This window comes from Capra hircus, chromosome 4, assembly GCF_001704415.2.
Source record: "Capra hircus breed San Clemente chromosome 4, ASM170441v1, whole genome shotgun sequence".
NCBI lineage: Eukaryota > Metazoa > Chordata > Mammalia > Artiodactyla > Bovidae > Capra > Capra hircus.
Genome location: NC_030811.1, coordinates 40170203 through 40183139, shown reverse-complemented (window position 1 = coordinate 40183139; position 12937 = coordinate 40170203). Strand labels below are relative to the sequence as shown.

The 12937-nt window shown below is 43.2% G+C and overlaps 1 long non-coding RNA gene across 2 annotated transcripts; it reads right to left on the bottom strand.

Annotated features, from left to right (window-relative positions):
* LOC102188920 lies at positions 1418–9126 on the bottom strand. Of its 2 annotated transcripts, none has more exons than XR_001295599.1 (3): positions 9002–9126; positions 3094–3220; positions 1418–1501 (listed from the first exon to the last, which is right to left on the bottom strand). It is a non-coding gene; the product is annotated as an uncharacterized LOC102188920 (long non-coding RNA). The 2 variants fall into 2 exon arrangements; XR_001295598.1 differs by having other exon boundaries at positions 1431–1504.

The window sequence follows — 12937 nt, the reverse complement described above, 5'->3', positions numbered from 1 at the left end:
CACCAAAAGTTTGATTTTGGTTCTCTTATGTTCACTCAAAAGTAAAATGAGGAACATTTTTTCCAATTCCAGGGAGAGACTCTTAGCAGCTTTGGCATATGGGGAATTTACCTGAGAGCTGTGCTTTAGAACTTTAAGAATGTCAGCACCTCAAGAAGAATGTGGCCCATACGAGGGATCAGATGGAGTGAAAGTTGGAACCCTCGAGGGACCAAAGCAGGAGATGGCTAGGATAATGAATGGTTGAAACTCAAAGAGAACGGACTGTGGAAGTGAAAGTCGCTCAGTTGTGTCCAACTCTTTGCAACCCCAGGGACTACACAGTCCATGGAGTTCTCCAGGTCAGAATACTGGAGTGGGTAGCCTTTCCCTTCTCCAGCGGATCTTCCCAACCCAGGGATCGAACCCAGGTCTCCTGCACTGCAGCTGGATTCTTTACCAGCTGAGCCACAGGGGAAGCCCAGATGGACTGAGAAATCATGGACATGGTTTAGTGGTTCCTGCCACACCTGCCAGTTTAGGGCTGCAGCCTTTTCCAAAAGGCCCCAGTCAAGTCAGGGTCATCATAGGGATTCCATGCGAATGGACTAAGAACATAATGGAATCCCTGTGATGACCCTAAGACTTGACTGGGGCCTTTTGGAAAAGACTCAGCCCTAAACTGTCAGGTGTGAGATGAACCACTAAACCATGTGCTATGATAAAGAAAAGGACCAGAAAAAGTCTTGAGGAAAGGAGTAGAGAAAGAGAGAAAAATTAATCGAATTAAGGGTCAGAAGCTCAGCTTTGTACTGTATGGGAATCAGCAGACAATTCTGAGATTTCATTTACTTAAGAGTTTAGGAAGAGATCCAAAATAAAGCCCTCCCCCCCTCCCACCAAGAGGGATTACTGTCACTCTTAGAATAGTGAAGAGACCCAAGTGGTCATATAAATATCATGCCAAGTGGGCAGACAATGTACATGAAGTTATAAGAAGGTGCTATCAAGTGAAGGCTTGGGATTAAAAATGGTGAGAGTTTTAGAGTTGGAATTGGCAGAGAACTCAGATTAAAATCTTGTGTCTTGTCAAGCAAACCAAGTTGCCAGCCCAGCTGAAATCATATTCTATTTCACAAGCTGCTGGCTTGCAATGGTAGACATTAACATCTTGGTTATAATCACCAAGCCAACCTATCTACCGGGCCATGTGTTTACTTGTAAATATACCTGCAAGAGTCCTTAACTTTAGTCTTATGACAACAAAAGAAGAGATTCATTGAAAGTGGAAAAACATATTTTAATATGCAAGCCAATGCAATTAATATGTATTACAAATAATTTTTTAATGGCACTATTATAAATTTGCCATTTTTCTTCATTTAGGAGCTGTTGGGAGCTCAGACTGGGGATGGTCTGCTGTCAAGCTCTGCTGACTTTCTTCCACCTGAGTGGTGCTTCTCTGAACAAGCAGATCTTTTCTCAAGACCCCGTTTTGCGTCATGGCTTTTTCTCACAGTTCCTGCTGAGGAAGTTGTTCTAAGTTAATGTTAGAAGAGTCTTCATCAGGCATGGCTAATAATTTTTTGCTTCCTGCCAATCCCATCTGGAAATATTGACAATCTATTCTGCCTGGGGCCCAAGGATTAGCATTCACTCCATTTCCCCTCTAGCTCTTCCACTTTCTGTGTGGTTCCAAATTAGCCCTGAGTTTCCTGCCTTGTATTCTCTGCCCTGGTGGCCATGGAAGAAGTTAAATTCTCCACCTTGGGCTTTTAGATCATCCCTTGATACTACACAGAAACAGGAACTTGATGCACCTTTCTGTGTAATGCTGGCAGGAATCCCCTCTATAACTGCCACTCAGCAATTGTTTCTGTTGAGCGGCTTTATGTCACCTTTTGGTGAACGTGCTAGTTATTTCAGGCATAAAGAGGTCCAAGCTCTTCTACCCGCCCATCCCCCCAATACTATATGTAGTTAGTGAAATGTTCCATACTTCCCATGACTAGGGCTACGGCCACGGACCTCTCTCCAACCATCATCATAACACCTTACACTTGTATACTGCTTCACAGTTTTCAAGGTACTTTCACGATCTTTACCCTGTTTAATCTGCATGACCTCCTATGACCTATTCATAGTACCTGTTATTACTCTTTCTTCAAAGGAAGATTTTGAAGGTTACATGTCATCCCAAGGTCATGATTTGGCCCAAGGGCACAGGGCTAGTAAGAGGCAGAGCTGAGGAAAAGCAGATCCTCAAGGTGTTCGTAGTGCTCAAGGGCCCTCCTCTTCCCCAGCATGTGTCCAGCTCCAGAGGGAGCTGCTCTCTGAAAGCTGGGAATGATGCAGCTTGGAGAGCATCTGACAAACTAATTTACATATGCTAATATTCAACCCTGATCAGTTTCAACATGTCACCCCTCTCAAGGACAGCATTTTAATGAGCTTCATTCAGTTATATAACATGAAGGAATATTTTCCCAAGTATAAAACTGGAGGCATCAGTGAGAATTTGGCCAGGGAGGAGGTATTGGTAGAAATTGGGAGCATTCTGACATCCGTCAAATCACATCATGTCCAGGATCCCCATTTGATGAACTCCCTATTCCTCAGGACGTCACCCCACCTGAAAGGTGTTGGTTTACACACCCGCTAGGAGCTGGAATAGAAGCTGTGGGCTTCATTTCCAGCCATGCATGGGAGGGTCACATAGAACTGAACTCTGCCAATAACTGGGTGAACAAGGAAATGAGCCCGCCGCTAGAACTTCTGGAAAGAAATGCAGCCTTGCCAACACCTTGATTTTAACTCAGTGAGTCTGCAGATATGACTTACAGAACTATAAGATAACACATTTGTGTGTGTATTTGGCTGCGAGGCATGTGGGATCTTAGTACCCCAACCAGGGACCAAAACCCATGTCCCTCACAGGGAAAGTGTCCTGAACGCACACTTAACTCCTCAGATGTGCGTTTCCCCCAGGGCAGTATTGTGTGAGGACTCATCACCATCGTGCTATAAGATCTCTGATGGTGAGAAACAGCCTGGCAACCCAGACCTTGGACCCGTGGCAAGCATCAAGGGTTAACTGGCTTTTACGAAACAAACCTGGCTCAACCCTGAGAATCTCTTTTTCACATTTGCTGCTTATTCATAACCCAAGCCCATCTGCTGCGCAAGGAACCATCAGCCGCTCCTGTTTCAGATGTCAACCGCCCCAGCTGTTTCTCTCTCCCTGTAAACACGAAGGGGAAAGCAATTACCACAATATTAAAATTCTGGCCTGATTATCTCTATGCGGTGAGCTGAGGACTGGTGAAATCCCCTCGGGGCCCACCGACACTTCAGGCCCACACGGTGCTCACCTCTGCGGTGCAGCCCAGTGCATAACCTCCCAGGAAGGCCCAGGGGAACCTCAGCGTTTCGGCTGTGACCCTGGCCACCTGGACATGCCAAGGTGAACATGGTGTGTAAGGGAAAATTGAGAAGTCATTTGGGTCCTGCGGGTCTTTGAGAGCGAAGTCTACATTAAAGTTAGGTCATGAGGCTTAAAGATGCCCCATACAGCTCAGGATGGCTCTTAGATCTGCCTCGACAGAGACTCTAAGAGACATCATTTCTTCCATCAGCATTCTTTGGTTTAAAGTGAATGTCAGACAAAAGCCATAATTGAGAATATGTTCCCCTCTCTGGTTTTTCACTACCATCCTGAGACAGCAGGAGCTGGAATGATCTGACTCATCAAGAAAACTTTCCTCATTTTTTCCTAAATTTGTATTAGGCATCAGCACATGCTCCCTCAGTTGTAAGGAGGCGCCAAAGCACCTCATCTGAGGTGCTCTGAGATACAAAATTTAATGTGGAACATTTCCTGCCCTCCTCAGGCTTCATGCTCCCTGATCCTGGGGGAAGCACTTTAAAAAGGAGATTGAGTCAGAATCGGTCTCCTGGCTTCAGTTCTTGGCTCTGTCACTTTCAATGCACGTGATCTCAAGGTCCATGACTTGTTTGTGCCTCAGTTTCCTCATTTACGAAAGGAGGATAGCACCTATGAGAGAATTAAAGGAGCTAATGGGCGTGACGTGTTTAAAACAGGCCTTGGCCATGCTAAGTGAGATATTGATGTTGCTATTCTTCTGCTCCTCTATCTGAAAGGCATTTCATGTAATGAGGTCTGGGTAGAATACCAGGGAAGGAAAGCCCCCAAGATTTATAGGTACGCTATACCTTGGACACGGGAGTTCAAAAGTTGGAGAGAGGCTGGAGGCCACAGAAAGCTCAAGGAAAAAGTAATGAAGAAATAAGAGTTCTCAATGTGTTCCAAGTTAATAAAGTCACCCAGGGGACAGAGGGTGGTGTGCACAATGGCAGGAAAGGGGTGGGAGTAAGCAGGGGAGTTACTTTTGAAACAGATTAGAAAAGGCCCCAAATGATAAACCGAGGCATAGAGAATAAGACAAAATATCAGTAACCTTAGACATGCAGATGACACCACCCTTATGGCAGAAAGTGAAGAGGAGCTAAAGAGCCTCTTGATGAAAGTAAAACAGGAGAGTGAAAAAGCTGGCTTAAAATTCAACATTAAGAAAACTAAGATCATGGCATCCAGCCCCATCATTTCATGGCAAATAGATGGGGAAACAATAGAAACAGTATCAGACTTTATTGTTCTGGGCTCCAAAATCACTGCAGATGGTGACTACAGCCATGAAAAGATACTTGCTCCTTGGAAGAAAAGCTATGACCAACTTAGGCAGCATATTAAAAAGCAGAGACATTACTTTGCAAGATCCTTCTAGTCAAAGCAATGGTTTAAAACAAGCAAACAAAAAAAAGGCAATGGGTTTTCCAGTAGTTACGTATGGATGTGAGAGTTGGACTATAAAGACAGCTGAGCACTGAAGAATTGATGCTTTTGAACTGTGGTGTTGAAGAAGACTCTTGAGAGTCCTCTGGACAGCAAGGAGATCAAACCAGTCAGTCTTGAAGGAAATCAGTCCTAAATATTCATTGGAAGGACTGATGTGGAAGCTGAAACTCTAATACTTTGGCTACCTGATGAACTGACTCCTTGGAAAAGACCATGATGCTGGGAAAGATTGAAGGCAGGAGGAGAAGGGGAAGACAAAGGATGAGCTGGTTGGATGGCATCACCAACTCAATGGACACGAGTTTGAGTAAGCTCCAGGAATTGGTGATTGACAAGGAAGCCTGGCATGCTGCAGTCCATGGGATCACAAAGAGTCAACACAACTGAGTGATTGAACTGAACTGAACTGAGAAACCAAGGATTGAGGATGTGTTTCTATAAGGAATGGGAAGCCTTGGTAAGTTTCTAAAAAAATAACCTAAATACATTCATATTTTTAAAAACTGTAGGAGCAGGCAGTTTGGAAGATTGACATAGCAAAAAGCATGGGGAGACTCCTGTCAGTAAGTTCTGGCAACAGAGTGCAGATGAGTGAATTGGGCCATTATCAGAGTGCTACAGGGGTCAGTGAGTAGTTCATGGGGAAGTGGAAGTGAGGCTCAGGGTCCAGGCACATGGAAGGAGAGAGACCCCTCTGCTTGCTTAGGGGACACAGGATGATGAGGAGCAGTGGGACTTCCCTGGAAGCTGACCTGGTTCAGGGTCCCTTTAAGGGACTCCTGAGGAGCTAAAAAGCAGGGAGCAGGGCTTTTCCTTTAACTGTACATGAACAAGCCATGTCCCCCACCAGCAACAAGGATGAGCCCTGAGATACCATGATGGGAATACCAGACCACCTGACCTGCCTCCTGAGAAACAGGTATGCAGGTCAAGAAGAAACAGTTAGAACCACACATGAAACAATGGACTGGTTCCAAATTGGGAAAGGAGTACATCAAGGCTGTATATTGTCACCCTGCTTATTTAACTTATATGCAGGGTACATCATGGCAAATGTCAGGTTGGATGAAGCACAAGTTGGAATCAAGATTTCTGGGAGAAATATCAATAACCTCAGATATGCAGACGACACCACTCTTATGGCAGAAAGTGAAGAGGAACAAAAGAGCCTCTTGATGAAGGTGAAAGAGGAGAGTGAAAAAATTGGCTTAAAACTCAACATTCAAAAAAAGACCATGGCATCTGGTCCCATAACTTCATGGCAAATAGATGGGGAAACAATGGAAACAGTGACAGACTTTATTCCTTGGGCTCCAAAATCACTGCAGATGGTGACTGCAGCCATAAAATTAAAAGATGCTTGCTCCTTAGAAGAAAAGTTATGACCAACCTAGACAGCATATAAAAAAGCAAAGACATTACTTTGCCAACAAAGGTCCATCTAGTTAAAGCTTTGGTTTTTGCAGTAGTCATGTATGGATGTGCGAGTTGGACTATAAAGACAGCTGAACACCAAAGAATTGATGCTTTTGAACTGTGGTGCTGGAGAAGACTCTTGAGAGTCCCTTGGACTGCAAGGAGATCCAACCAGTCCATCCTAAAGGAAATCTGTCCTCATTATTCATTGGAAGGACTGATGCTGAAGCTGAAGCTCCAATACTTTGGGCACTTGATGTGAAGAACTGACTCACTGGAAAAGACCCTGATGCTGGGAAAGATTGAGGCAGGAGGAGAAATGGATGACCAAGGATGAGATGGTTGGATGGCATCACCAACTCGATGGACATGAGTTTGAACAAGCTCCTGGAGATGGTGATGGACAAGGAAGCCTGGCATGCTTCAGTCCTTGGGTTTACAAAGTTTCGGACATGACTGAGCAACTGAACAACAGCCACGGAGCCAATCAAGCCCTGCCTCCTGGAAGGAGGGGATCTCTAGAGGGAGGGGATCCCAAGAGGCACTTTGTGGGCCAGAAGTTTGCTCAGCTTATTCTATCTCACCGTAAATGTCCTGCATTTTATAATGGAAAGTCTTATTTCATGAAGCAGATAATTATGGTATATGTGCACATGTGTATACATGTGTGCATGTGTGCCTGGGCCCATACATGACACGCATGAGCTAGAATATGTGTGTACGTATGAGCATCAGCACATATGCATGTATTTGTGCCTTTAAGTTAGGGGAGGCAGTGGACCAGTAAGAAGAGTCAAATTTGCAAGATAAGGTGTCTCAGAATTCTAACTCTGTCTGCAAACACCCCTCACCCATCCTGCTACTCTGAAATCTCTTTCATGGTGACCTGACTCTTCCTAGAAAGAAAACTGAACCATACACACCACACTGAGAAAAGTCAGTGGGTGGACTTGCCCCTCAGTTAGACAGTTCTGTGACCTTGTGTGGGTTATATACCAGGCTTCCTCACTTGTCAGTAAGGATAATTGGAAGGATTGTAGAAGTATTGTAAGGATTGAATAATACAAGACAGCAAAGCCTCCCATCTACTGAGTGCAAAGTCAACTGTCACTGTGGCATAATGCTGACAAATTGATACTGCTCACAGTCAGGGGTGGAGTCAGACCTGGCACCTTCCTATCCTAGTCTGTGTTGTATGCTGATGTAGCCTTGGAGTCACAGCTCCCCCAGTATGTGACCTGTACCCCTCTGTTCCTGAGCTTCCCTTCGTGCAAAACGAAGACGGATGCTGATCATGCACCTTCTGAACTGAGTTACTGTTCAGATGAAACGAGCTGGTACGTGTATAGTGGTGAAAATCGTGCCTGGCATCTAATAGGTACCATGTCAGTTTAGCTGGTGATACTTCTACAGTAGAGGAAAGGCAGAGACAAGGGAGGGACTGCATCTCTGGTCCTGTCACTGAAGACCAGCTTTTCTGATGACCAGGTCTGAGAACACAGCAGCACCACAGCTCTCCCTGGACTGGCAAGCTATGACTATAGGTTTGGTAGGCTGCCCTTCTAGTGTCATTTCCAAACCTGAACTAAGAACAACTTCCATAGAACTGTGCCAGAAAATTCTAGGCTATCTCAATGTGATGACTTTAAGGAAGTGGCACTTGTTCGTATATGTGTGTGTTAGTCACTTAGTCATGTCTGACTCTTTGTGACCTCATGGACTGTAGCCTGCCAGGCTCCTCTGTCCATGAGATTTCCCAGGCAGGAATACTGGAGTGGGTTGCCATTTCCCCCTCCAAAGGATCTTCCAGACTCAGGGCTCTAACATGGGTCTCCTGCCTTGGAGGTGGGTTCTTTACCATCTGAGCTACCAGGGAAGCCCTCTTACTCAAATATCTTTATTAAATATTACATCCCTACCCAGCCACCACTTGTTGAAGGGTTAAGAACAAGCTGAGAAAATGAGGAGAGACCCATGAAGCTAGCCCCAGGCCTAAGAGTCACTGCCCGCCTGTGAACAAGGGGTGTCCCATTCTGAGAAATCCCAGTGCACATCAATCAAAACCTACTAAGCCTGTAAAAAACAGAGCATAGATTTCTGGGAAAGGAGTGAAGAGAATCAATCATTGGCATTATCAAAGGATCCTTTGCTTCAGGGGGAAAAGAAACCACAAAGGAAAAGAAAAAAAAAACATGTTAAAAAAAAATTAAAAGGATTCTCCACATGGTCTGTTTAAATGGCATCCTTTCTTGGTGAATTTCAACCCTGCTTCAATTTGCAAATATTGAATTTATCTAACTCTGAGTAAACCATATGTTCCTGAGGAGAATTAAAAATGTGTAAAGTGAGGTAACCCTGTAGGAATGATATTTGGGAGAAATTAAAACAAACCAGAGCAAAGGAGTGCTTTCCTTTATGAAGAAATCCAGTTATTCCACTCAGAGTGTGTGAGCTTAGACATCAGCTGAAAAACAGCTGCTTCTCAGAGGAGGATGAGCCAAAAAAATGAGGTTGGGAGGAAGTTGAGATGAGAGCTGTTTAGTTCTTTAATGCTCCTGTGTGTGGATAAAAGGATGAGAAGGAGGGGACTGTCCTTGGCCTGAGCAGTGGCCCCAGCAGTTCTAGAAGCTTCTGCCTCCCTGAATATGATCTACCCACACGGCGGCTGGAGTGGAGGACCAGGGTCACACACATGGTGCAGTGATACAGAGGGGCCAGTGGGCCAGGCACCTGTGAAGCTGCAGCCATAATACATTCTTCAGAAGCTGCTTTTTGACTTAATACAGCACAACTTTCCATCCCATATGTGCAAAGCATTTCATCCATGAGTATCTTCTTGGCTTCTTTGAGCTTCCTTTCCTTCCAGTAAAAAAAAAAAAAAAAAAAAAAAAAATCAGGAAATAAAAACTCTCAAACTCCAACTCATCACACACAAATATTTTGCTTCTGACATCCATTCCATTTTCTTCTCAACAACTGGCATGTGTTAACCTGTAGAGGTTCGACTGCCCTCCTCTGCTTTTGATTAATGCAAGTTCCCTCTTTCCTGGGTTTGAACCCAATCACATTATACAGAGTACTTTGCTAAGTGTTTTGAGGCGTAACAGGGGATCATGAACAGCTGTCTTAAAGGAGCTTACATTTTAATTTAATGTAATTTAACTTTAATTTAATTTCCATGTAACTGCCTGTCTGATTTTCTCAATTTCTACTGTAGATTACCCACTCCAAAAAAAAAAAAAAAAAAAAAACCCAAATGCTTCTAGAAACTTGCAAACTGACACTTTAGCTCTTGTGAAGTTGATGTGGGGAATACATGTGTCTATGTGCACACACAAACACACACACAAAGATACTAAGACATTCAAAATAACCTCAGATTTTATGTTGTAATCACAAAATTTTTAGCTAGGAAATGCTGAGCAGCACTTTCCTTGAAATAGTACTTTGCAGTTAACTGAGTGAATGAATAGGTTGTATCCTTTTTTTCCTAATACTCCCTTCTCCTATTTCTCTGAACACACATCAAGCAAACCCCTGACCTCTGTTTTCTGTACCTATGAGCTTGACTTTTGTGTTGTGTGCATGTTTTGTGTCTATGTTTTTTAAGGTTTGCTTTTTTTTTTTAAGATTCCAGAAATAACAGAGATCGAATGGTACTTGTCTTTCTCTGTCTGACTTATTTCACTTAGCATAATGTACACCAAGTACATCCACATTACCACAAATGGCAAGATTTTTTTCTTTTTTATGGCTGAATAATATTCTATCACATATGTATGTGTGTGTATATATATATATTATATATATAATATATATATATTACTATGAACAGTGACTGCAGCCCGGAAATTATAAGATGTTTGCTCCTTTGAAGGAAAGCTATGACAAACCTAGACTGCATATCAAAAAACAGAGATATCACTTTGCCAAAAAAGTCCATATAACCAAAGCTATAGTTTTCCCTGTAGTCATATACGGATGTGTGAGCTGGACCATAAAGAAGGCTGAATGATAAAGAATTGGTGCTTTCAAATTGTGGTGCTAGAGAAGACTGCTGGGGCTTCCCAAGTGGCACTACTGGTAAAGAACCCACCTGCCAAAGCAGGAGACATAGAGACATAGGTTCTATCCCTGGGTTGGGAAGATCCCCTGGAGGAGGGCAGGGCAACCCACTCCAGTATTCTTGCCTGGAAAATCCCCATGGATGGAGGAACGTAGAAGGCTACAGTCCATGGGGTTGAAAAGTATCAGAAAGTCCAACTGAAGCAACTTAGCATGCACGCATGGAGAAGGGTGCAGCAGAGAACTGAGATGGTTAGATAGCATCACTGGCTCAATGGACATGAATTTGGGCAAGCTCTGAAAGACAGGCTTCCCTGGTGGCTCAGATGGTAGCGTGTCTGCCTACAGTGCAGGAGACCCAGGTCTGATCCCTGGGTTGGGAAGATTTTCTGGAGAAGGAAATGGCAACTCACTCCAGTACATTTGCCTGGAAAATTCCATGGACAGAGGAGCCTGGTAGGCTACAATCCAAGGGACTGCAAAGAGTCGAACACAGCTGAGCAACTTCACTTACTGGAAGATAGTGGAAGACAGAGGTGCCTGGCATGCTGCAGTCCACAGGCTCAAAGAGAGTCGGAGACAACTTAATGACTGAACAACAATGATAAATGTATATGTGTATACATACACACACACACCATATTTTGTTTATCCATTCATTCATCAGTGGATACTTAGGTTGTTTCTATACCTTAGCTATTGTAAATAATGCTGCAATAAACATGGGAGTGTATATTACCATTTCAACTTAGTGTTTTCATTTTCTTTGGATAAATAGCCAAAAGTGGAATTGCTAAATCATATAGTAGACCTATTTTCAATTTTTGGAGGCACCTTCATACTGTTTTTGATAATGATTGTCCTGTTTTACATTCTCACCAACAGTACATAATGGTTTCCTTTTCTCTACATCCTAACCAACATGAGTTAATTTTTGTCTCTTTTATAATACCCATTCTAGACAGTACAAGGTAGCAGCTCATTGTGATTTTTGCTGAGCATCTTTTCACATACCTGTTAGCCTTGTGTATGTCTTCTTTGGAGAAAATATCTATCCATATCTTCTATTGTTTATTGGATTTTTTTCATCGTTTTGCTACTGAGTTGTATGAATTCTTTGTATATTAGATATTAGCCCCTTAACATATAAATGATTTGAAAACATTTTTTCCCCACTCATTATGCTGCATTTTTTTGCCGTGCAGAAACTTTTTAGTATGATGTGGCCCACTTATTTATTTTTGCTTTTGTTGCTTTCACTTCTGGTGTCATATTAAAAAAATCATTACCAAGACTTATGTTAGGGTACTTATTGCCTCTTTTTTTCCTAGGATTTCTATGATTTTAAGTCTTATATTCAAGTCTTTAATACATTTTGAGTTAATTGTGGAGAATGGTGTAAGATAGTGGTCCCATTTTATTTTTTTGCATGTGACTGGCCAGTTTCTCAAAGACCATTTATTGAAAAGAATTTCTTTTTCCCATTATATACTTGGCTCCTTTGCTGTAAATTCATTGGCCATATATTCATGGGTTTATTTCTGGGCTCTTGTTCTGTCCCATTGATCCATGTGTCTACTGCTGTGGCATCTATGCTAATACCAGTCTATGTTGTAATCATGCTTTACTTTCAACAATAACAACATTTTTTGGAATCTAAAATGAAAGAGCCTTTGACCTAAAGACCATATGTAGCCCAGATGTAACTGACCATGGCAGAGATAGTTTCCAAAGGGAGAGATACTGGAGGCAGGAAGAGCAGCAAAGGACGCTTGCAGTTGTGCGAGGGTGAAAGGACAATGAGCTAAACAAGAAAATGACTGTGGGAAGGAAATGGAGTCAAGATATATTCAAAGGTAAATTGGTGGGACTTGGTAGTTCCCTGGACTGGGGAGAATAAGGACAGTTTTGAGTCTCTATTCACTCTCTTTTATCTGACAGGATTGTTAGGAAGATGGTACTGATATTCATGGAGATACAGAACTCATGGAATGGAACAGGTATGACATGGAAATAGAATGAAAGAAATGTGGGACAAATTACATTTGAGATCACTGTGAGAACTCCAAGTATACAGATCCAGCTTGTCCTGGTATATGTAGAGGAGTCTGAAACTGAAAGAAGGAATCATTGCTGCAAAGCAAAAGAAGGACCAGTCAGAGAGGTGGCTAAAATCATGCGTCAAATTCAGCGTGCGGAAGAAGGGAGGGTGAGTGGGCGACTACGCAGACCAGCGTGGGTGTCCTATAAAGGGACACAGGCATGGGGACGCGGCCACCAGATGTGGCAAAACGGTGGTTCTCACCAGGCAGGTGCGGCAAGCCTTTGGGGAAGGGGACAGCAGAGGAGGGCTTGGGGGTTGGTAGAAGGCTGCTAAGCAAATGGCAGTGACTGTAGCCACACAGATTGTCACAGTAATCTTGGTATTTGTTCTGCAACTGCATGGCCTTTAGTTATAAGGGGATTAGAAATGCCTGGGAGGTTGTGTAGGGACAAATCCATATGAATTCCTCGGAAGCACACAGAGTACAGAGCATCATCCTAGTCTCTGGCCTCATCCTAAGTCTCAGCCCAAGCAGCACATACATGGCCAGATATGTG